This window comes from Tinamus guttatus, unplaced genomic scaffold (genome assembly GCF_059628265.1).
Source record: "Tinamus guttatus ecotype Peru unplaced genomic scaffold, ASM5962826v1 Tinamus_guttatus_pri_ptg000639l, whole genome shotgun sequence".
Lineage (NCBI taxonomy): Eukaryota > Metazoa > Chordata > Aves > Tinamiformes > Tinamidae > Tinamus > Tinamus guttatus.
The window spans coordinates 4,110,723-4,135,203 of NW_028289173.1; the positions used below are offsets into that span (position 1 = coordinate 4,110,723).

Sequence of the window (24,481 nt, forward strand, 5' to 3'; positions counted from 1 at the left end):
CCTAAAACATACAATTAATGGAGGGCATTGTTGAAATATTGTCCAGAATAGTTTTGAGGCGTTCACATTTTTTATAACCTAAACATATGAAAAAATAGAGGCAGCTTAGATTATATAACAATGGTAAACTACTCAGAGCCTTCACACCATTTTTTTAGTTCAGTATAAAAATTTAAGATTTCCTCAGTAACAAAATCCAGTATCAATAGAAACATTTTTCAGAAGGAAGTCCTAATACATGCTTGAACAACTGCTATTAGATGACACTACCTGCCTGCTTGGAAAAAAGATACATGAGAAGGAAACACTATCTTCAGAATTTATCATAAGGTTTACAGCAGGCAATATCTTCTTTATAATAGTCTCAAGTGCAGTCCTAAAATCCGAACGAAGAATACTTGAAACCAAGCAGGGAGTTCCAGCAAATGCAACAGCAAGTACAAAGAACTAAAGCAGCCTGGACCAACTGAACTGGCACAGGATCTTACTGCAACAAATTATTCCACAGAAAGAATTTAAAATAGTGGCAGACAGCTGGGAATAAAATATCTGAGAGAAAAAATGCCAAAGAGAGATACCATCATTTCTTCTGATGACTAACTGGTTAAAGAGAAATGAACTCAAACAGTTAGAGCCAAATACTAATGAGCTTGTTTATCCTTGGAGCCATCCTGAGCAGTCGCAAGGGAATCAAGGTACACATTACAAAAGACAGCAGGGAAATACTGTAGAATTGATGATGAATCACAGAAGGTGCAGAGGTAAAGTGCCCAGAGTTAAGCCTTCCTGCCTTGAAAGTACAGCACTTGCTTGTCCAATTTGTCTCACGCCGTCCTGCTGCTCACCTGCATCACGCAGCATCTCCCTCCTCTGCCCCCTCATCGCTTGCCTGTCCCTCCTCCCACCTCTTCCTCACTATGTTTTGGGTCAAAAGCTGCTGTCCAAACCTCTCTGCCATCTATCCACAATCTATCCCACTTGTGCAAAACCTACCTAGGCAAAAATCTTGACGCCTGGCCATACTGCTGGAGGCTTTAGCAGACTTTGGGATGAAACTCCCAATTTGCCTGCCAAGTATGGTTGCAAAGCCTACCTGCTCACTTCCAGTCACAACTGTCAAGAGCTAGTGCAAGTTCATGTTCACTTTTAAATCAAGCCATAACTCACTTCTAATTCAATGAACAGAGCTATGGAGTAAAATGCTACCTCTTCTAACTCTTAATGTCGAATCATGTGTACCTTAAGTACTAGAAGTTACCATGACAGATCTAAATTCAACAGGATCCCACTCTGAAGACAAGAATCACATGGCCTTTTCCAGCTCCTCAAACCATTCTTCTGCTCTGGATTATCCTTTCTCTACATATAGAGAGAGTGCCTTTCGAGTCACAACACCCTCCAACTGAGGGCTAACAGAGCACTGGGAGATCACCTTCTAACCATAGGTATCTTATCTACTCTTTACTAGTGCTACCAGTTGGTAGTACAGACTGATCACATTTTGAAACTCTTGTCTTTCTGCACTGCAAGAAGAAATAGCTCATTTCTTATGTTTTCCAGAGGGTTTTGGTGTCTGCACCCACACAACACGAAGCTCATACAGTAATGCCTCCTCCATGTCTGCTCTTCTGCTAATGCAGGAAGGGAAAACAAAGCCTTCCTAAGATAGCCTGGGGTGGCAAAATCAAGCAGAGATTCACCGTGTAGTTCCACAGAGCGATACCATCTGCACAGTGTGTACTCTCAGTTCTTCAAGGTATACTTACACGAGCTTTTCTAGACCGAGAACAATTTTGCTCTGCCCACGCACCAATCCAAGGCCATCTTGCTTGGCATTCCCTTTAGGCCAGCGGAAGGCTGTACAGCTTCTCCATGCCGGGAGGTAAGTGGTTTAGTTCGAGGAGATCCTAACAGTTAACTTGAGGTCAGCACTGCTAATGTGGCTATCTGCAAGTAAAATAAAATGCAGGCAAGCTCCATGTCCTGCTGCATACCTGAACTGGATGAAGGGGTGGTGCACGGCCTACTGCATGTTCTTTATTTGGATTAATTTCTAGCACACAGTACAGGCAGTAGTTAACCCTCAGTTCTCCACCTCCTCCCTCCAGAAGACCAAAGGAAAAATGAAGAATAAAATTAGTCAGGGGGTTTGTTATTTTTAACTTTGTAGTGCAGCTTAGCTATTGCTTCGTGTTAGAAATAAATGCAGCTCCAATGTGTGACGGATCTCTTCTACACTATAAACTCTACTAGCAAGGGCAGCATACTTGGCTAACAGATTTTTATATGTACATTTATGTTTACTTTTTGCATCCTAATAGGGAACATAAAAATTCTCTACATCTCTCACTTTGCCTTCCCTTCCTGCCATGTTATTTTTGCTCATTTCAAGGTCTTCTGTTGTCAACTCTGCTTGCAGAAGTAATATTTCACTGTACAACAGTACTTCATCCTTGTATCAAACTTTTCTCCATACATCTGCAGATAACACCAATCGCTTCTCAGGCATACCAGTATACTCCAGACTAACTTGGTTATAATACTTGCCATAGGCTGTCACAAAGCATTATTTCCATTAATCCTGCAGGAATCTTTAGCCCAGTGACAGATTTATTTAGGTTCTTTTTATCTCATGAGTGGTTTGCCTAAAACAACTGAAATAAAATTTTCCACAAAAATCTATGCATGTCGCCTTTCCGTATATAAGTGAGCACACAAGGAAATCTTGTTTTAATAAAATCAATTTAATTGATTCATTTTTTCCTGCAGGTTGAAAGCTGTCAATCTATGAATATATTTTTAGAGGAAAACTGCAGTAAAAAAGCTCACATTTATGCTTTCCTCTCATCACATTTTTCCAGTCTCCAAGCAGTCCTAAAAGTTTTCAATTGCCTTTTTTCAATGTTGTTTAAACTTCGAAAGAAACATTTTTAGGGTCTTAATCCTGTTTCTACCCTCCCCAGAATACACAAAGACCAGTTGCAGGTTATATACACGTATATTAAAACAATTTCAGCCATATTTAATATAAAGAAAAGTGATAATGCTTTTATTGAGGTAAAAGGCAATGGCGGTAGTACCAATCACCTTCTCTATCAATGCAGCTGTAAATTCCATTAAACTGAAGAAAACAAAAATTCTCTGCAGACTCATTAGAGCAAATTCTTAGAGGAAACAGTTTGTTTCAATTAAAATCACACTACAAAATTAAATCAAATCTAGGGAAAACTTGAACCTTGTAATTCAAGACTTGGCAGCAGCTTGGAGCACATCCAGGGAGCCCAACGAGCGCTGTGGCCCTGTGGAGGACCTTTGATAAAAAGCTATCAAGGCTATGCAACTCACCAGGTAACTAAAGATTAACATATAGACATGATAACATACACCTAATGCTTCTGTTGGATTTTAGCTAGTGTTTTAAGATACAGCATGCGCCTGGTCAGAAAATATCCAGGAAATTATTACAAATTCCCAAATTGTTTTAAGTAAATCTAGATGAATTTTGATTCTAGATTTAGATTTAGAATCAAAATTCATCCCTTCTTCTGAGCTAACCATCTGTCAGGCTTTTTCATTTCTTTATATTTTAGTATCTATCCTCAGCTATCTAATGTCTTCAGAAGCTCCATCCTGCTCTTCACCATTACAAACCACTTTATGCTATGTATATTCACGAACTTGTTCTCATGCACAGCAGTACACAGGAAGCCATGCTAGACATATCTTCTATCATTGATACTAGATAATAAAAAGCAAAGAGTTTAAAAAAAGAAAACATTTTTCGCTCCCGCTGAACACTTGTGAGCTGTGCCATAGTTCTCAATGTGACTCAACGCTATACGAAGAACAATGGTGACAAACTGTATAAAACAGCGGCAGTGATCGATGGTACTTCACACAATATCTGCTTTTCAGCAGCAGCGTTCCAAGAGTGAAAAACTGCTTGCACAGTACCAAGCCTTGTACCAGGTCGTGGGAGTTACTGCTATTAAAAAAAAAAAAAAAAAAAAAAAGAGAGAGAGAACCCACAAACTTTAATTTATTTTGCTGTTTGCATGTGCATAAAGTCACTTTTTATGTGAAGTAGAAAACATGTTCTACCTAAAGAAATTCTAATTTTGAAGACTAAAATGGTAAACAGCAAGAAAGAGCTAAGTGTTAATGTGTTATCTGAAATATTTTTATAGACGAGTGATGCTGCATACACTTCTTTATTTTTTTTTTTTTGGCCAAGTGTAGATTAGGTGCGTTCCTCTCAACACACCCAAAACCCACCAGACTCAGGAAAAAGCACCGCTTCTGCAACAGTGTCTGAGGAGCCTCGCAGCGATTCCCCAGGTGTCCCCGAGGCAGCATCACACCATGGAGCAGCCACACACCCCAAGGAGGGTCCCCACGTGCCCGGGGACCCTAGGGAAGGTGCAGCCCCCCAGGAGAAGCCGGAGCAGCTCCACGGCCTCCCACCAGCGAGGCTTGCAGGGCCTACTCCAGCGCTGCCTACCCTGCTCACCCCGAGATGCTGCCGCATTACCCCTGCACACACAAAATATATGAAACAGAGAGAACTACTTTTGCCTCAGTTTTCGCAGGTGGAAGCTTTTATTTTCCGACCTCATGGGAAACCTTGCAGGCAACTCATGAATGTGTATAAAATACTCCGTAGCCGGATAATAGATGTATTAGTGTTACCTCTGAAAACAAGATGCCAGTTGTTTCACCGGTAAATGCTTTACAGACATTTATGTATCCATAAATTGTGACTATTGGACAAAATAAGAAGGCTTTCCTATTCAGAGAGTTAAATTTTGCCTTGCTTGTGTGCATGCTATCCCCAGGAGGTGACATAATGTCCTTTGAGAATACACAAATTCAAAAAAAAACCCAACCTAACAAAAAAACAACCAGCCCTGGAAGCCAATTCAGTTTTTCCCTCAGCTTTGCAGGCAGCCCATAGCAGCTCCCCCAAGGAACCAGGGTAACCCGCACAGCCTGCCAAGGGTTTGAGCGGCCCCGTGGGGCACGGACTGATGGGCAGCCAGGAGGCGGCCTGCGCCGGCCCAGCCGCCTCTCCCCAGCGCGGGCCCTCGGCCCCCTCGTGCCATCCCCTGCGGGGCAGGTCGGTCCTGATGCTCCCCGCCGGCCCTCGGGTATCCAAGCTCAGAAACACAGTATATTTTGGAGCCCTACTTTGTTATCTTTGGCCATCAAACTGCTGCTATGAGAAACTAACCCGCATTCAACCTGCTGAGTGAAAAGAGAATGCAGGAGCCTGCCCTGCTTTCAGCAGCAGTGCCCATTTACGCAGAATTACCTCCTGTATGTACTGAACTCTCCAAATTCCATAAATAAAATATGAGCGAACCTTAAGGATAACCCACCCAGTGGCAAAGAAGTCCCCAAAGAACACCATGTTGTCTAAGAAATGAAAACAAAGAGAAAGCCATCTCGTTCCAATGAACAAAATGGGATATTTCCTTTTTTACAAGATCTTAGGCGTCCACAATTAGGACAACGACTCACAATCACCCAGGCTGGCAGCTCTGCCCCTTCGCCAAGGGGCACAAAGAGGCACTTAGGGAAACGCAGCCCTGCCTGCCGGCACCTCCTCTCCACGGCGCCCTGCCAGCACCAGAGGAGACAGGCCCACCAAGCTACAGAGAAACTGGCACATGCCTAATATTTGGAATATAGGAATATCCACCCAGGTTCCGAACCAAGAGATTTTCTACACTGACAATGAAAATATTGTCTGCAAGCCTGAGAGCAGAAAACTGACAGGCTGTATTCTCTGCAGCGTGCTGACACAACTTGGTTGGGAAATCAATAATTGTCAAATCATTCTCTAATTCCTACTGATAGCGTAAGTGGTGTGTTGCACTCTATATAGAAAATGAGAAAAAGGCACAGGGTAATTTAATTTGGGGCTCTACTGCACCATTATCTTGGCAACTTTTTTTTTTTTTAATACAAATCTAATTTATGATTTGTTACAGTTTGACTGGATGACTGCAAGCTGAAGTCACACTGCTCCCAGTTTTCCTCCCTGCTTCACTGACAGATCTGCTACACTTCAGAAAAGGCTCCGAGTCTCCTGATTACTTCGGGAGAGATCGGAGAGGGAATTCTCCACTTAACTAATGCATTATTTTTGCAATCCTTTGAAGTTGCAAGGGGCTGCCTAAGTGCTAACTACCATCATCATCATAATTAACCAGCAAAAAAACTACATGATCTTTCGCCAGTGTTTTTGCTTGCACTGCAGTACAGATCTTATTTACTTGAAAATCATTTTGACAAGATTTCCAGCCATTACAATCCACTTGCCCTCATTCCAGTGCTAAGTTCCAAGACATCCAGACAGGTAGTAAAGTATAATTGGCTAGATGAATAAAAACAACAACAAATCTCAAAGTTTGTCAAATCATTCTGTAAAAATAACATTTGCATCTATGGAGCTGCAAGACAAAGCAGACCCACGAGATCTCAGACCTACAAAACTTAAGTTTCTCTGCACCACTTTTTTTTGCCTCTACTCTGCACGCACAATATTCACAAATCTGATTTAATCAGCAAACCACAGACTGCTCGTTGCTTAAGTAAAGGTAATTCCCTTAACAAACAAGCCCTGAGCCAATGCATAAAAGCCAAAATGTGAGCATGGATGTACGCCAGGGCAGAGGCAACGCAGCCCTGACCGGTGCACCAAGTTCACTTGTTTCCAGGGAAGCTTCTCAGAGCGAGGGCAGAGCCTCTCTAATGGCATCTACATGAACATTGTAAGGGTTACAAACTCAGGGATACCAGCAGTACTGAGCTTGCACAAGGCTAGCTAGCTAGCACAAATATGCCTTGAAGTAGGCAGAAGGGTACTGAAAACGACAAAAAGAAACACAGACAAAAGCTCAGGGATTGGACAAGGGGAATCTATCCAAAGAGACCCACTTCTCCTGTTTTGTAACATCAACGGATACAGAGTTCTTGCTTTGGAAGAAATAATGCTCAGTGAATAGCATCGCACTTGAATGCTGACTGAAGAGATGCCAGTGATGCCAGCAATTCCAGAGAAAGAGCTACAGCAATGTCCTTTCCTCTTCTACAAAAGGAACACTTACCCTAAAAGATTTGCAAAAAGCCTTTAAAAACATGCAAGAGTGAATGAACCCCAACCTACCAGACATGAGGGACTACTTGCTTCAGGGTACAGGAATCACTTAGTATCACAGTTGGGAAACACGAGTTGTATTTTCCAAGCAGTCTTAACCTTTCCTAGGTCTATTATGCACAAAGTATAGGAGCAGTAATTGCTGCAAACTTCAAAAGCATGAGAAGGCCATGTTATGCATACTGTTAATGACCTGACCACCTCACTGGAACAAAAACCCGTCTTTTCCTGCCTTTTCTTTTTTTCCTGTCTTTTTTGATGCATTTGGATTCTGATGTGGTGCCCATGCTATTTGGCAGGAAACATGCTCTAAAGCCAGATCACAAAATCTCCGACATGAAAACATGGACACGTAGGTTAGGAAGGGAGGAGGGAAGGCAGCACTGTGTGCCCACGGCTTCGGGGACAAGCCAGGGCGTAGATCCCTTCCCCCTCCAAAGCTGGAGGATGTTCTTGGGGTCTTGCAGGTTAGCAAGATCCTTTGTATCTGGCTATTCTTCAACTTTGAAAGAGGGAAGGAACACTGCTCTGTTTTTAAGTGTGAATATAAAATAAACCAATCACTGAAACAAGAATTTCAAAGCCCAGGAGTCAGCCTTTAGATTGCTGCACCCACTGCGCGCTCCATCATCCAACTCCCCAATGCCGTTTAGCCTGTGAACATCCTGGTCCTGTCTCTGCCAGAAACCAGCAGTCGCAGAGGAGTTAGCCAAGCGGTTCCAGCCTTCCAGCCGTGGTCACAGGCAGCGTGAGAAGCGTGACGTGAATGTCAGCCCAAAGAAGCAGCTGCAGGAGAAGGAGATGCCTTGTTTACCCACCAGCAGAAATGCATCCTCCATGCAGGCACAACCCTTCGCCTCTCCCTCTCTTCCTATCCAATGCAGCCATAACAACATTGTGTCTTTTTACTCTAAACTGTTATGTTGATGGCTTTCAGTATAACGCTAATCTGGAACAATCTAGACAATGAGATTTTTCCAAACATGAAATTTTGTTTGTTTGTTTTTAATAGCGTGGTTACTGCCTTAAAACTCCGTCTTCTGTGAAACAATTTTTATACGACTGTTCACTAAGTTGTTTCAGGTGGCAGACATTCACAGTGGTTAACAAGGAAAGTTCTCTTTCAGCCTAGTCACTGCTATCCCAGGTTGTTCTGGCAATAAAGTCAAACAGAAACTGTAAACAAACAAGCTCAATGTCTAATCACTCCACCTATGAAAATGGGCTTTGTTTGAAAAGGATCGTATGGAGAAGTTGGCAGTAAATGGTAGTAAAGCAGAGGTTGCTAAATTCTGCTTTTGGACTATTGCTAACTTAACCAGCCATTTCAAACAGATTACAGTGGGCTCAAAAAACTGCAGCAAACAGCAAATAAGAAACCGCATGTTACAGACAGCTGCTGCCTAAGACTCGGTGTTTGTTTAGCCCAAATATCGCTCTTACAAACCACCGTGTAGCCCGTGGCATTATCGTCAGTAGCACAGGAAAAAAATCAGTAGTGTCAGAATTTCATCTCTTGGGTTAGGGCCCTTAAGTGGTCTGGCATCAGCCATTTATATCCTTCATAAAACCCAGTCGAGAGTCCAAAACGACAAATGTGATTTCACATCTCAGAGCTCCCAGAATCTGTTTTTAAAGTAGTGTTCATCACTAATGCCCATACGATTCAAATTTTTCTAATCTTGCCTGTCCATTTACAATTTTTTTTGTGACTGAGCTACAAAAGTATAAATGGTCAATGTACAAAAGCACAAATAAGTATAAATTCTGTAAAGCTCACTCTGTGTTTATATGTTTTTAGTTATTTACAACACACCAAGATGGTGATTTTTCCAGAGAATTACAAAGTTCCTTTGGGTCTTTCAGAACCCAACCAAAACACAGAAATTGCTTTACCCTTCTGAATCAGTGTTGTCCGCAGTGCATCAGTTTCATGCTCTACGAGATAAGGGAATCAGCTGTTAATTTATCATACAAATCTGAAGCAAGATACTAACCATTCAGAGGACTCAATGCATATTAAATAAAGGGGAATAAAAAGTTAGCGCTAGGCTCGGACACTAACACTACTTCTTTATCAGAAGTATCTATCTATCTACTTCTGAAAAATATCCTTGCAGGACCTTACGAACACTTAAATGCCCATCACAAGATCACCAGCACAACTTCGTCACCTCTCGCTCCATTTTTCCCATGGGATCACAGTTGTGTAGCTTTTTGTTGAAACGTACACTAAGCTAAATTGCCACCTAAATAACTGCCTGGGCTTAGCCACACTATCGGACATGCTCTACTCCATAAGGAGAAAACGAGGTTAACAAGTGTGAAGTGTGGGTGGCTTTAACTCATCACAGAGCACAAAGCAAAGCTCTGGTGGCATCCGCAGCATATGTGCTTAGTGAAATTGTGGAAAGAAGCACAAAACTCATTTATTGACTCTTAAAATTTCTCCCAGTCAAAAAGAGAAAACTGTCCAAGACACCTTTATATGAGGCCTATACATTGAACAAATAGAGAGCTGATGGACAGGAGAGAGCAGAACACATGGCAACATACATAAAATATCAAATCAAACCAGTTACCAAACTGATAAGTCTCCTCTCCAGCCTCTGACACTCTAATGATGCCAAATTTAACCATCTCTGGACTTCCTTACCACAAACAGCTCCACGTCTCCTTTACTGGCATAACCCGACAGAAGGGCAATGTCGGTAGACATGTCCTACAGCATCAGTGATACCATCTATGTGACCGTTTCTTGTTGGAGTAGATCATTAACACACGCATCTGTATTTAATGTGGATGTTTATGTTAAAGCTTTAAAGAAGGGTAGAGCAATCCAGCCCAGAGGAGAGTAAAATACCAAATTCTGCGAGATGGTATCTTACCTCAGAATACAGACTGGAATGCTGAATCTCTTTTTCTAAAGGGCAGAAGGAAATAGACAAAGTATAAAAATATCTTAAGCCCAAATCGATTTTAAATACTTGACATCAAGCACTTACAATATAAAAATGGGTTTAATTTTCATATTTAAACACACAAAACTACCAACTTCCCACTGCAAGAATCTGTGCTTTAATAAAATCTAGACTTTAATTTTAAGCAGAGTAAAATAACACAGGAAATTCACAGCAATTTCTCTAGCATGAAGAAACATTTAACCTTTATGCAGAGGAAGAGAGTTCTTGTTAAGCTGCCTGACTCATTAGAGAGCAGACTAAAAATGTCTCAATCTACGCAGAAATCAGTGCCAGGCAAAGGAAGCTGCAAGCGCATCCCGGCCCGGTTCTGCCAGGTTTAACCGCACTGAGCAGCGCTGAAGCAAAGCAGGACCCAGCACAGACACCATGCAGGTAGCAGCTAACACAGGACTTTTCTGCATTATTATGAGCACAAGGATTGACAACAACCAAGACGCTTTAGAATTACTAACAGCACAGAAAAAAATGCTCTCAAAATACTAGCATTGACAGGAGCAACTAATGAGGACAGATTCCAGCTATAATAAGTAGGTCAGATCGGAAGCCTAGGGCTAAGACTAAAATGCATTCCCTCTCCTAAAAATTGATGAGAAAACAGAAGTACATATAAATAATATAGATACAAAATTGGATGCTTCTTGGTCCAAAGTAGCCAAGCTGGCAGCATTCATCTAATTAGCAGCCGGGGGGTGGGGGGTGGAAAAAGAGTGCCCGTAAAAAAGAACATCAAAAGACATAAATATTAAGTTGAGGTCCAGTCCAATGACCTCTGAACTACAGACAATAGTATAACGGAGTCTGTTCAGACAGCTGAATTCGCTAAAAGTTATTCATGAAAGAAAGAAAAAAAGAAAAAAATCTTTGCAAGGCAATCTTTGACTCATTGCATTTCAGATCCTTGCCTACAAAGTTCAAAATTAAACAAGCAAAATTGATGCCTTAAATTTCTTTCACCCGAACACTGCTTCAACAGATTTTTCTTCACTGAAGGGAGATGCTAATGTGTTATTTTTTTTACAGTTTCCAAGCCTGACATTCCACGTACTGCCTCCAAGACCCAGCACTGCCTGTACCTACAGCAGCTAGGACACAGCCTGCCATCCCTCAGCCCGCTGCTCTGCCCGGCCAGCACTGGCGAGAGGCAGCAGGAGGTGCGAACCCCGATCTAACCAACGCCTGGTCCTCCTGACAGCGGGCAACCCACAGCAGAGAACTGGCTGTTTTGACCAAGATTACCACCTCTTTTGAAAGTTTAATAAGGTGTCAGCGCCACACCATCAAGCTAGCCAAAGAAAATATGCACCTGATCTTCATTTTAAGTCAAAGCAATTTACAATCTTCTATTCTTATTCTAAAATCTAGCACAGATTAGGAATGAGAAAGAATACATACATGTTTATATGTATCCTACTGTATATTGTGTATCTGTGCACTGTGTGTTTAATATAAAAAGAAAAGTTTAATATGAAAAAGTTTATTTATGCTGCAGCCTATTCCTCGGATATCAGAGATTTGAAAACAGATTAAGTTATCTTCCTTGAATGCTGAAGTGGTTTAATTTGAGATCGTAACAACAAGGTAATGCACAAACTCCGACTTCTTTTTCCCCCTCTGAAAGAAATCATGGCCACCAGTGATGCTATTGTGCTTTGTTGCTGCATAATTGTTAAAGAAACGCTTTCCGACGCCCTGTGAGAGGGGGTACTATCTCGAAAGCTCAAAGGGATTGTTCATTTGATCACTAAGCGTAGTGTTTTTCTATCCACTCATGCACTCAGAGAATGCCTCTATTCTCCTGTCCCCCTGGGAGTTGAGATCATCTGAGATATGCTGCCTATCGCATATAAAGGCTGCGGTAGAACGCAGGGCAGGACATTTTCGGTGAGGGATTTTCACAGACCTGGAATTTGTTCTCTGCTTTTTGTGATGAAAGTTAAATTTGCAGACTGCCAGAGTGACTTAGAAGGTGTAAGCGTACAAGCGAGCCTTTCCTTGAGGATATGAAGAGCTTTGTGTGCAGAAGAGTGAAGCAGTTTTAAAAGTAACAAAATTACATACAGATATGTTTTAAATCTCAGATACATGTGTCCATCCCCGAAGCCACAGGCAGAAACCTGCAAGTGCATTCAAGCCAAGGCTTTTGGTACAAGTAGATACTTCACAACAAAAGACCAAAAAAGTCCCTCCAAACAGCAAGTCCCACACTCAGAAACCACACATCCAGCTACGAACCTGTACACACAGTTAATGCAATTAACAATAAATAAGGTTGCTCCACACTGCCCTGGCCTATCATCTCCTAAGACTTTATACAAACTTCCAGTTCTTGCCTTTGAAGAGTGGCTTTACAATATCCCATTCTTCAAATCACCGAGGTAGTCTTGTAATGCCTTTTTAACGATTCCTGAATTGTTTTGTTAGAAACACTGGATTACTTGCCAGAATCTTCTCAAATAAAGTGCTTGGGCTCTTATCCTTACATGTCTTAAAAAATTCCTTTTAATTTAGGCCACTTTAGTGGAAAGAGGCAAGAACTTGAATCCAAAGCAGCACATGCTAAAATTTACAGACAACTGATGGAAAACAAATGAGTTTGGTTGTCCACGCATCTCCATTGGTCACACATGGCCTTTTTAAGAAAAATTAACACAGAAAACAAACTAGACCCTGCTGTGAATTAAATAAGTATTTCCACAGTGCATGAGAGATACAAACACTCCTTACAAAATGCCCCAGATTGAGCGTTCCTTTTTCCCTGCTCTTTGAGATGCGTGGCCTACTAACATGGCTTCTGATTTTTCTGTGTAAAATATTTAAAATAAATGGATCACATGGCACTTTAAGAAGATCTGCCAGACTCTAAAAGCCTACACTGCATATAAATAAGCTACACTTTCTAGAAAGATGTGATCTTAGAAGTTCTGTAGCCAAGAAATTTGAGGATGTTTCACTTGGGAAAATGTAATATTGCACAGGTATTTTTTTCTCTTAAAATTATAGCTCAAATTTATACATTTCAGAAATCTTATGTACAACATTCAGATTGATAATCTTCATGTCAAAATCCTTTTTTAGTCCTTAATTAAAAAATTCAGATAGGATTTTCTGTTTACTTTTATGGCTAAGCAAAACAATCATAAAGATCATTTTTTGCTCAACATTTTCAATATTGAAAAGTCTGTTAAAAGAGGTTTATTTTTATTTAAATCAGAATAGGCAAAATGGAAATTTGGCCCTTAAAGCACAAGTCTTTACCTTACAGTGGTACATCAAAACTATGTCATTACAAGAGAAATGCTTTAATTCTATAACTCCCTATGTCTGGCTTGCTGATATTCAGCTTTGATATGAATCAAAACATTCCCCTGCAATTCACTCCTGCCAAAGACCATGATTACAGTGCTCAGAAAAACACAGCGAGCTAGCTAGAAAAGTCAGATATTTGCAGATGCCATTAATGATTTATTACAAAGAGGCTGGTAGTCACAATGATTAGCTGAACTAACACGTGATTTGGAGTAACATGCTGATTTCAGTTCATTCACTTATGTTTTCTTGAAGGGAGAGCTCTGCATGGCTTCTTTTTGTTATTTTCTTTTTACTGGTATCTTTAAGATAAGTCACCAGAACATTCAGACCTAGAAATCATATAATAGGTGCCTTAAGTTAAGGCATTGAGGCAGAGCTAAAATGGGTCCTTTTACAAGGGAACTAAGAAAATACTTTAGAAAAGGCCACTTATTTTCACTGCAGGAGACATTTGTAATTAGCACATATGTTAAAAAAAAAAAAAAAAAAAAGAAAAAAATAAGTGTGGGTGGGAAAAATGCAAGTCAGAACATAGAAAGCTATTTTTCACCCTTACAATTATTTCGAACTGAAAGAGAAATCACAACTTGATATAAAAAGGACTGTTGATGAAGAGTGCAGGGTGAAAAATGGTAGTTTAAATGTGCACCTTTGGGGGAACTGCCTGGTGTAACTCTGTTAGTACAGGTGAAACGTTGTGGAGCAGTAACTGTGTTCTGGGCAAAAGCAGCACGTACGGAGGGTGCGCAGGTCTCTGCAGGGCAGTCGCACTGCAGCGATTCGGCTACTGCTTTTTCACAACTAGAATAGGATTTTACATGTGAACTTCAATTTCTATATAAAATGACAGCAATTCAATTGCCTGGCTATTTAGAGGGCAATAACCTCTCTGGGGCAAATACACTTCTTGCTGGCACCATAAGAAATGGGAATGGGCTTTAACTGATGTAAAGCACCCACCTTTATGCCCTTCCCATCACGTTTACAGATAAAGTGAGGTGCGACCCAGCCCCTGACTAGGTGCTTCTGCACTACAAATAACAACTGAAGTAATACTAGAAATGGAGAAATGGATGTGCACATGTACCAAGCTACTTCAGTATCAAAGGAAAGAAAAAAAATCACTTGCACTGTCAAAATAATTGAATCAGTTTAAAAGGAAATAGAAAAAAATAAATCGCAGGCCTGTGTGCATTTAAGCCTAGCGCCTGGGCTCCTCACTTTCAGCAAATCTTGTTAACTAAGCTCAGTCCCACTGACTGTTCCAACGTCTTGAATACAGGCTGCTAAATACAAATTTCTACAATCAGATGAGTACTGATTTTGATCTAGAAGACAAATTTACTGTTGCTGGTACATGCAAACAGAGGTAATACTCTCTGCTGAGGCCTAGGGGAACTTAACCACAGAGGGAAATTTTTTTTCCCCAATCTTCTGATTCCATTTTAGGCCTAGATTCACCTAAATATCAATCAAAATCTAAACATTATTTCAAAACTCCAAAAGCAAACTCCTGATCCTGCTGAAATCTGGGGCAGTTCCTCTCGTTAGCTTCAGCACTCAGTTCCTTTGCAGACTGCGCATAGTCATGCTGACCAACCACTGATGCCTCAGGGGAAGGGCAGGGGAATTTGGAGCCAAAGGGAGCAACTTCTTTTTTTCTCGTCCCTGACAACTTTTGGTTGAGGAGATTTTCATCATGGATTCCAAAGCAGATTTGCTTCCAAATCCTCACACCAGAACTAAATATTTTAAAACACAGTACTAAATTTCAAGAAATTTTGGAGAATGAATTAAAATATAAGTAGCCTCCTTTGCAGGCCTGAAAAACAAACAAACAAAAACCATTTATTTCTGTTTCTGCTCAGTTTCAATGATTGAGAGAGTGCCCTTACTTTGTGCTCTAGGATTATTATAGCATATAAAAATAAGACTTTTAAAGAAAGCATATTAAATCTTCACGTATGGTTACATTTTAAACTAGACTAGGTATTTGACCAACATAGAGCAGTGTGGACAATACACTACTGCTCTGCCCTTCATGGCATGCACATTCCACATTCAATGTGTGGTTCACACATTTTGCACATTTTGTTTGGCTCAGTTAAGTTCAGCAAGTTATTTTAGGATCAGATTCGTCCACTTCATCTCTGTGTCTTTTGTGTGTGTGTGTGTGTGTGTGTGTGTGCGCGTGTGTGTCTGCCTTAAAACTTACAGAATTTGTATGTAGTGTGTAGTGAATGTAGTGTAGAGAATGGGGCTGAAATTGGGCTTGCTATATAATCCTGTTTTTGTAATAGATTTCTTTTGTTGTGAAATGCTGAGGGAATGTGATACTACAGCAGTAAAATCTGGAGACTCAGCAAGAGGGGCCTGCTGTCACTTCAAAAATGGGCAGTTCGTACATGAGATTGAAGATGACAGAGAAATCAAAGGACAGCCCGAAATAAAGGAAATAGAATAACGCTTCTAACGTGGCTAAATCCCACTCATGTCATCACCCTGTGTCAAAAAGGAAATACTGGGATGCTTTAGCCCTGACAAATAAGTGAACCAGAAGGGAGAAAAAATACATCATGTCTAAATGTAATTCTGCCTGAATAGACATAAAAAAACCAAAAATTCAGCCCACTTAGAACAATAAAAAAACAAACTGCATTTGAAACTTGCACTTCATGGGTTCAAGAATATAATTCTCAAATTAGCAGGCTCCTCTAATCCCCATAATTCAAGAACTATCCATTTGACTTTGGCTTGTAACACACTGGTGGGCATGAAAATGGAGCACTTTCTGCCAAAAAGTGCACTAGCATCGTGTAGGACGCCTCGGCCAAAAAACAGCTTCCTTGAATCTAGAGGAATGAATGGAGGACTTCATGTACCCTGGATCTAAGATCAATCATTTCCTTACTAAGCACTTGGACCGGATCATGGCATAATTGTTGAAATCTGTTGAGTTACCGTGTTGGAAAAACAGAAGTTCCTGCATAGATAAATCAAGGCAAACAGAGTCACCACATCCTGAGAAAAATTCAGGGAATCCCACTTATTTAAAGGAAAAGTTTGTCAAACATCAGTAGCCATTTTAGAAGCATCAATATTTTCATTTTGCCTCCATGACTTCAATGAAACGAAGCCTATTTGCATGGCTTAGTTAGGTGTCCAAAACTTAGCATGTTTACGTTTCAAGAGCTTATTCAACCATTTTTCCACAAACAAAGGTTAGAAAGAGCTTTGCAAATGGTTCCAAACAGAAATTATAACACTTGAGAATTCCTTTCATCTTTAGCCAGTTTCTTAAAGTCATTTGAGATAAAAGGAGATTTGGAAGTATTTTTGCAAGAGCTGCCACACGTGTGTGCTTGAACAACCGGGTTCAGTCTTTGGACCACTGATTTCTATTGCAGTCTTCCTTGTTGGCACTGCCAGGGACACTGGAGCATTAGTTTTCCATGGCTAGCGTCACACGCAACAATAATTTATAAATGTTACTGCAAGAATGACAGAAAAAATAAAAAAGTAATAGATGACAGCTACTAAAAATTACTCTAAAATTAATTTATAGTTCATTTTTGGATGAAACAACTTTACAACAAGTGAGAAAAAAACCCCACAGTTTTTTCCTTCTAATTGACAGGGAATATTAACGAAATGCTGGGTTTCGCTGGGAAGGGAAGCACTGGGGAGGCACGCGAGATGGAGCCTGCTGTGCTCAGCACTGGAAACAGAGCAGCATTATCAGGGCTGGGCTGCTCGCAGGGCTTGCGAGCGACTGCAGGCTTGTCACTGCCAGGAGGTTTCTGCACAAGCACCAGTGTGTGCGCCAGAAAATACTAGTCCTTTTCACTTCTATTTTCCTCCCCAGAAATAAATACCTCAGATGTGCATTTCTGCTCCATGCCTCCTTGTCAGCACTTAAAGGGACACTGCCGTGCCCGTCAAACAGACCTCCTGCACGCGTCCCGCCAGGCTATGTACTCTAAGAAGTCAAGGCAAACCACAGCCCGTTCCAACAGATGCCCGAGGGAGCTGCAGCACCGAGCTGGACCTGCTCCTGGAGGCCTGCGGTGCCGCAGAGCGCCAGGAGCAGAGGAGGGAGCAGCCAGGGCAGAGATGCGCCACGACCCGCACGGTTCCACCCGCCCCATCAGAGTCGTTTTCAGTCTTGCAGATAAGGTTGCAAACGGCATACAGTGGATTGAAGCATAATTTAGATAAACCGATGAGAGAAATAAAAATATTTTGTCAGGGTCATCTGACCAACACCACAACTTGCGTGGGAACATAGCAGATTCTTTGGTGTTTACAATGTGCTATCATTCTCTGCTTTCATAATGCCTTCGTCGTGGGTTTAGTGCTGCCTGGCTCTCTCTGGGCTACATCCATTACATTCAAGTCTGCTATTTTGACAGAAAAAAAGTGCTGCTGGGAGAGAGAGAGAGAGAGAGAGAGAGAAAGCTATAAAACCTCTCTTGCCTCCCTTCCACACTCCTTGGGCAACAAGTTGAATACCTAAAAACAACTGTACAACATTTCATAGTCCAGACTGCCCCTCTTTAGTGGTGGAGAGCAATTTGATGGCTTTCTGGTTTTTAAGCTGCACTCAACATTTTACGATTTTGCCAAAGGAAAGAGAACTTGTTACAGTAGCACAGATAGACAAGGTTCATGTGGGGATGCAAATGGAAAGTAACACTAAGATTTGCACATCAGAACCAGAGACTCCAGCACTCTCTAATCCTGACAAGGAATAAAAGGGAGTTATAATTACACCCTATCAATAGCACAATGCATGGGAAACACCATCTGATGTGCCATATTTCTGCAGGCAAAGATACAGACCTCCGTGCTCCCTTCCTCTCCACACCCTTCCCCAGTGCCCGCCTTCTCCGTCCAGATAGCAAATAATTTGGGTTACGACCTCAAATCAGGCTTTGTGCTGTGGGTTGGCTGATGGGGTCTGCCCTCTCAATCAGAGTACTCACGGTCTATTTAGACCATTGCTTCTGACATGACTATTTTTATCTCTGACTGAGCACCTGTGGAAAATCCATTATATTTACACAATTCTTACAAAATGCCTTTATTTCAGTTCAAATCAGTGACTGTGGATCAGATGCAGGAATCACGCATGAAATTCTGTAATTCTTCTTATGCGGGAAGATGAAAGAGGTGGCTTTAATACTCCCCCCCTTTTTTTTTAAGGCACAAAAGGATTATCAATCTCCATTGGTGTTTCCAGGCATATACCATCATAATAGATGGTACAATAACTCGCTCCTGTTTTCTTCCAGCCACTGCGTTAAGAAGTGAGTCACATCATAATTAAACTTTAACGACAACATCTGTTTCAGCTAACATGCTAGAAGAGCTGTTAGCCCACAGTGCAGTATTCTGCTTTTTATTTCACTCGAACCAGAACTGAGTGGTTATTCAGCCTCCACAAAACTGGAAACGTGACAACATCAATATCCCATCTACTTTCCCCAAAATAAAGATCCTTCGGAAGCACTTTTAATTCATATAAAATCCTGCCTTAAGCAAACTGGCTGGTACATAGGGATCAGCCAAGAAGAACACTAAGGAGTCTGTTTTTCTTCTGTGCGGGCACAAAACTCTGTTGGGCTGCAGCTTGCCAACAGGGCAAAGAGGGCAAAATACACTGGGAAAGGAGTAACTTGTTTGCATGCTTAGCTAATTAGCCAAGAGGCCCATAACCGTAACACAGGGACATGTGACACCAGGCCACCCTTGGCCATCCTAACGTGCACAATCAGCTCCAATGTGCACCCTGGATGACGACCGAGTTACAGCCCGTTGCGCTGTTCCCCAACCTCGCGTACAGACTCGCTCACACTGAAGAAACAAGAGTAAAAATTAGAGCAGACCCTGCACACTGTATATTTAAAAATAATAAGTCATTTATTCTATTGTTATTGTGCTCATTATTACACTTGAGCACAGCCAGCCAGCCCGATGCTGCTAAAAATACAGGCATCTTTGGCTCAAGCCCCTGCCTGTGCTAATGAATCTAGCAGTAACCCCAGCTCATGAAAGATAGAAAAACCCCAAACCTGTTCTGCGTGTGGTAAAGTTGGGGAAAAAAAAATAGAAATCTTACTAGATCAGACTTGCTAAAGTGCCCTTAGCGCTTGTGCGCTAATTTTGTGGCAACAATCCGCACCCTGCTAAAATTCATCTTATGTGTTTAAACGCTAGAGAACTGCACTGGCATATTAACCAGTTATATGTCCAAAAGCTACCACTATTAAAGCATCAAATGGGTTGCAGGGAAAAAAGTCAAATTGCTATTAAAAAAAAGCCAACAAAAATAAAGCAAAATAACACAAAGGGTAGCCCATTAGTTATGTGGTCTACCGCATACTATGTACACAGTCCCTGAAATTGGGCAGTCATCAAATGAGCCATAACCAAAGGAATCACTAAATTAACATCAAACATGCAAATTGCTATACTTTATAAAAAGCCTCAAACCCTGAACTAATAAAAATACAGTCAACCAACTGCTTATCCCTGAAATCCTGCGAGTCTCCTTCCACTTTTAAAGTTCTGTAGCCTTCAGCTGCTCTTGGCCCTATGAAAATTGAGCAAGGCTCCCAATATGCACAAAGCATTTTATGATACATGAGCTCTCTTAAGAGCAGAATTTCACCCCTCTTCCTGAAGCGGGCAGGCCGAACTTTAGCCACAACAGCTTTCATAAAGACTTAGAACAAATCAGGAAAGGAAAAAACAGGTGAAGGAAAGTAGAAATGTGTGGACAATTGGAACACCAGAATCACTACTTAGCCCATAATGAAAAATTATAGAAGACTAAATTGCCCCATTTCCCTCTCATGCAAGAGAGAATAATTGCACTGTGGTAATAACATCTATTTTAAGATAATCTGCTGTCTCACTGGATTGATTTTTTTTGTGCCAGCTTGCCATTATTTTGCATTAAAGCCATAGTTTCTGTCCCACAATTTATCATGTTTAGAATGAGAAGAGATGTTTCCCAGTAAGAAGGTCACTGAACTACAGTAACCCTCAGCTTTTAGCCAGTTTGTACCATCACCACCCCACCTTTGCATAAACAGATTGTGCAACTAAGGGAGCTGCTAAATTCCTGCCTTTTGCATTCTGCCCTTTCCATTTAAGTAAGAATCAAAAGGTCAAAAGGAATTAAAAAAAGTAAAATACACGCAGATCTAATATGTAACTATATACATTCCCACCTTGCAAGCATATTCTAAACAACCATTTGCTAACAACTTGTAAGAGATGACTATCTGTTGCTTTGGAAGAATATGCTTGATATACCAACATTAAATCTCCATATTTTCCTTACTTGCAATTTTTTGGTAGTTCAGGCTAACGGAAAAAAAATCTATAAAAATCTGCTTTTGGCACCGTGAATGGAATATGGCATCATACAAAATGTGGGCCCAACCTGCAGCCAAAATGATGGTCATTGTGGCCCACTGATTTTGTCTCGCACTTGAACCTTTTACAATTACATATTGATAAACCCATGGAAAAGATGTTAACTGTGTGCACATTCAGCAGAAGCCTGTAGCAAGCAAGACATTCTAGTTCTTCACCACACATACATTATTCAGTATATAGCAGACAACAGCAGTCACTTGGGTGTTGCAAGAAAAAAAAATGCTTTCAGGGGATAAATAAACCTCGTTAATTCAGAATTTCAGAGATGCACATAACAATACTGTACAGGCTAGATTCCCTTCTCTCCCATCTTATTCTGCCCCGCGTCATCACTCTCTCCTTTGGCATAAGGAATTAATGGCTTTTGACAACATGTGTCCTTGCAAAGCGCCTGGTACCGCATGGCCCCATTGCCTACAAGGCCATTTCAACCCTGCTCCAGTACAAAAAATAATATTAAAGGAAGCAGGCAAGAAAAGCCTCTGCAATGTTCATTGCCAACTGCAGTCACTTCAAGCCGAAGAAAACGGAAAGGTGCTTGTGCTCCCGCAGAGGGCCCTGCCCAGCAGAGCGCTGATCCTTACTTAGATTTGCAAAGAGCACTAACAGCTCTAGGAACCTCGAAATAGTCCCGCTTTGCTCTTTACCACCACAACATGTTCAACTAGTTATATCAGTTGGGTGTGCATTTGGGGGCAAGCTTGGCGAGGACTGCAGAAACGCTTCCAAAAGCGGCATTTAACCATTCAAACAGCACAGCTCTCTCAAATCCCCTGTGTGCAGCTGCACGTGTTTCACGCTATTTGCGGCGCGGAAAGTTCCCTTTTCCTGAGGAATCCTAGCGCTGCCTGCTCCAAGACTATCCTAGCCTTGGAGAGCGCAAAGGCAGAGGTTTCCGCATCCCTGGCTGGAAAGCGGCAGATCCCGGGAGCCCGGGCACTCCGGGGGCTGCAAGGGGCAGGCAGCTGCTGCCACCGGGTGGCCCGGCCAAGAGGGACAGCCGGTGCCTTCGGGTCCTGAGCGACCCGGCCAGCAGCGCCAAGCGAGGAAAGCAGAAGGGCACCCGCCACTGGGAAGGCTCAGCCACTGCTCCAGGCAGGCACTGCCTCGCTTGCTGCGCTTAACACTTCTGCAGGGGGTGGCATTGCCCTGAGAAAGCCATCTTCGTGAGAGCACCAGGAAACAAGGCAGGGAAGAGTGCGGAGTGCGATCAAGGCGAAAACAGGAGCCTGGTGCTGCACCCGCTCACTGGAGACTACTGAAGATCTCCAGAAGTGGGATTCTAGTCAAAGCTGAAGCAATAAATTTGCCAGCTCCTGGTGCACACTCGGTGCTTGTTATAATTGACATCAGCGGGGAGAGGGGAAGGAAGGAGAAACACAGGACACTTTGAAATAGTTCAAGCCAGAGGGAAAACAGCTGAGCAGTGTCTGTAATCCAATCATTTAAACCTCAGTTTAACAAATGCCTCACCTGGGGAACAAGGTTTTCAGTTTTTGATCATTCCATCATTTATGAGATGGAATACACATCTCTCCCTAAGAGATGGATCTGAACCTCTCAGATACTGCCAAGAGGCACAGGGAAGAGCAGGGATACTACCGTGAAAATCTTGAAGCATAAAAACTTGTCTCTACCAAAATTTCCTCCCTGTCGGGGAGACCCCCAGTGTCAAGTAATTTGGCACCGACTCCCTCAGCAGGGTGACGAGAGACTCCATTTTCACTGTATTTCCTTTTCTTTTCAGTTTCAATCTGACTTAAAAAAAAAAAAAAAAAAAAAAAAAAAAAAAAAAAACAGGCTGCACTTCGATTTGTAAAGCAATAAAATGGTTGATTTAAGATGCTATACCCGCATCGTTTTTGGAGCCGGAAAGCAATTTTCCTCCTTGCAGCACCAAGTTAGCAAAGGTTGATCATTGGCTTATCTTAGATAAGCAGTTCAGTTCACAGATTTGGAACATAGAAGTTTATAGCAGTTGGTTAGTAAATTATTAACTTTAAAGGACATTGAGTTCAGTTAATATCAACCTTATTTTTTAAATTATTAGGGAGGGTATGGGATCAATGGATAGTGAGTTTAAGGCTATCAACAGTGAACACTATGCTGTTGCTTCTTTTAATTTCTTTTTTTTTGTGTGTGTGTGTGTGTGTTACTTCCCAGTACCCGTATGTACTACAAGTTTGATAAATTACCAGTTTAGTTCAGTGCTTTCTGCAGCTAATGATTAGAATAGAGGAAAGATCAGCTTCAGAGGTCTTGTTTATTGAGTCGAGATTTTGCAGGTAGAACAAGGTGGACTGAGTTCTGGCTTTGCTGCTCTCTCAGGAAGAGCTCTAATGAGAGCTAAACTGAGAAGGGATGCAGTGCAAGATAGAGAGAGCTCTATAACCAGTAGTACTGGCTCAACTGCAAATAACTTGTGAACAGACATAGAGGAAATTTGGTGATAGGCCTTTCCCTCACCACTAAATTCATGAAGTTGAAATGTGATTCATTTTGGGGGATTCTTCAGGCACTATCATGATATGACCAATACTGGAAAAATTCATACCACGAATTCAGGCTCATGTGCTAATCACACAACCTTCACTCAAAGAGGAAAGCTAATTTTATCCACTGCAATTTTAAATGGTCACATGCACTGTTTCTACCCACAGTAAGAGGCAATTAAATCAGACTCCATTCCTTATATACCTTGAAAAAAAAAAAATCCCTACTGTACTCCTAATCAGCTGAATTATCCTAAAGTTTTAAAGCTATTTAGTCTTAAAATTGAGAGGCCTTATGCAGATCTAAAGTTTCTCCTTCAAAACGTAATGAAGCCAAATACTGCTACACTAATTGATAAGCCTTCAGCCTGTCCTCTCCTTAGATTACTGCTGTCCTGTGGAGTTACACTAACATAAAATGAACACAGAGGTGAAGTGATAAAGGTTCCCACCCACTTTTTCAGATATTAATATCAAAGAAAGAGCTGAATACACCTTTTTAGATCAAATAATCAAACAACCAGAGAAACCTGTAAAACATATCTTCAGAAAACAACTGAAAGGAGCTCATCTAAAATCTAGGCCTCCAAACACCTCAAAGGTGATCTAGTCTAAAGCTCTGTCACAAAATGAACTATATCTGTATCAATTTAGATAGTTTTAAATCACCTAACCTGTTTTTAAAAGGCCCACAAAGATGAAGCTCCACACTTTCCAGATAATGCATCCCAATGTTTTCTCTCTAGGGAAAAAAAAAAAAAAACACACTCCTTCCCACCAGTTATTTATATCCTTCCTTCTGCAGTTTAAACACTTGTTCTACCTTTCATGGACAGAGGAGTTCATTTACCTCTCATTGAGTACATTTTTGCTTTTGTTGAAGCAAAACAACTCTTTATGGCACAAACTGCAAGATGAAACGCTTCAGACATTTGGTTGCTCTCTCTGGCCTTCACCTTTCCTTCTCCCTCTGGAATTGCATTGCCCATAACTGAACACCATGCACCAATGCGAAATCTAAATGCACCATAAGGATTCTGAGAAGAATTATCTTTTCTTTTAAATCAGTTGTTCAATAGAAATTA

General features: G+C 41.4%; 1 protein-coding gene across 2 annotated transcripts in view; it reads right to left on the reverse strand.

The window, feature by feature from the left end:
* MBP (myelin basic protein) overlaps window positions 1-24,481 on the reverse strand; it is an 85,778-nt gene that overhangs the window by 34,707 nt on the left and 26,590 nt on the right. The gene's annotated exons all lie outside the window — the stretch shown is intronic.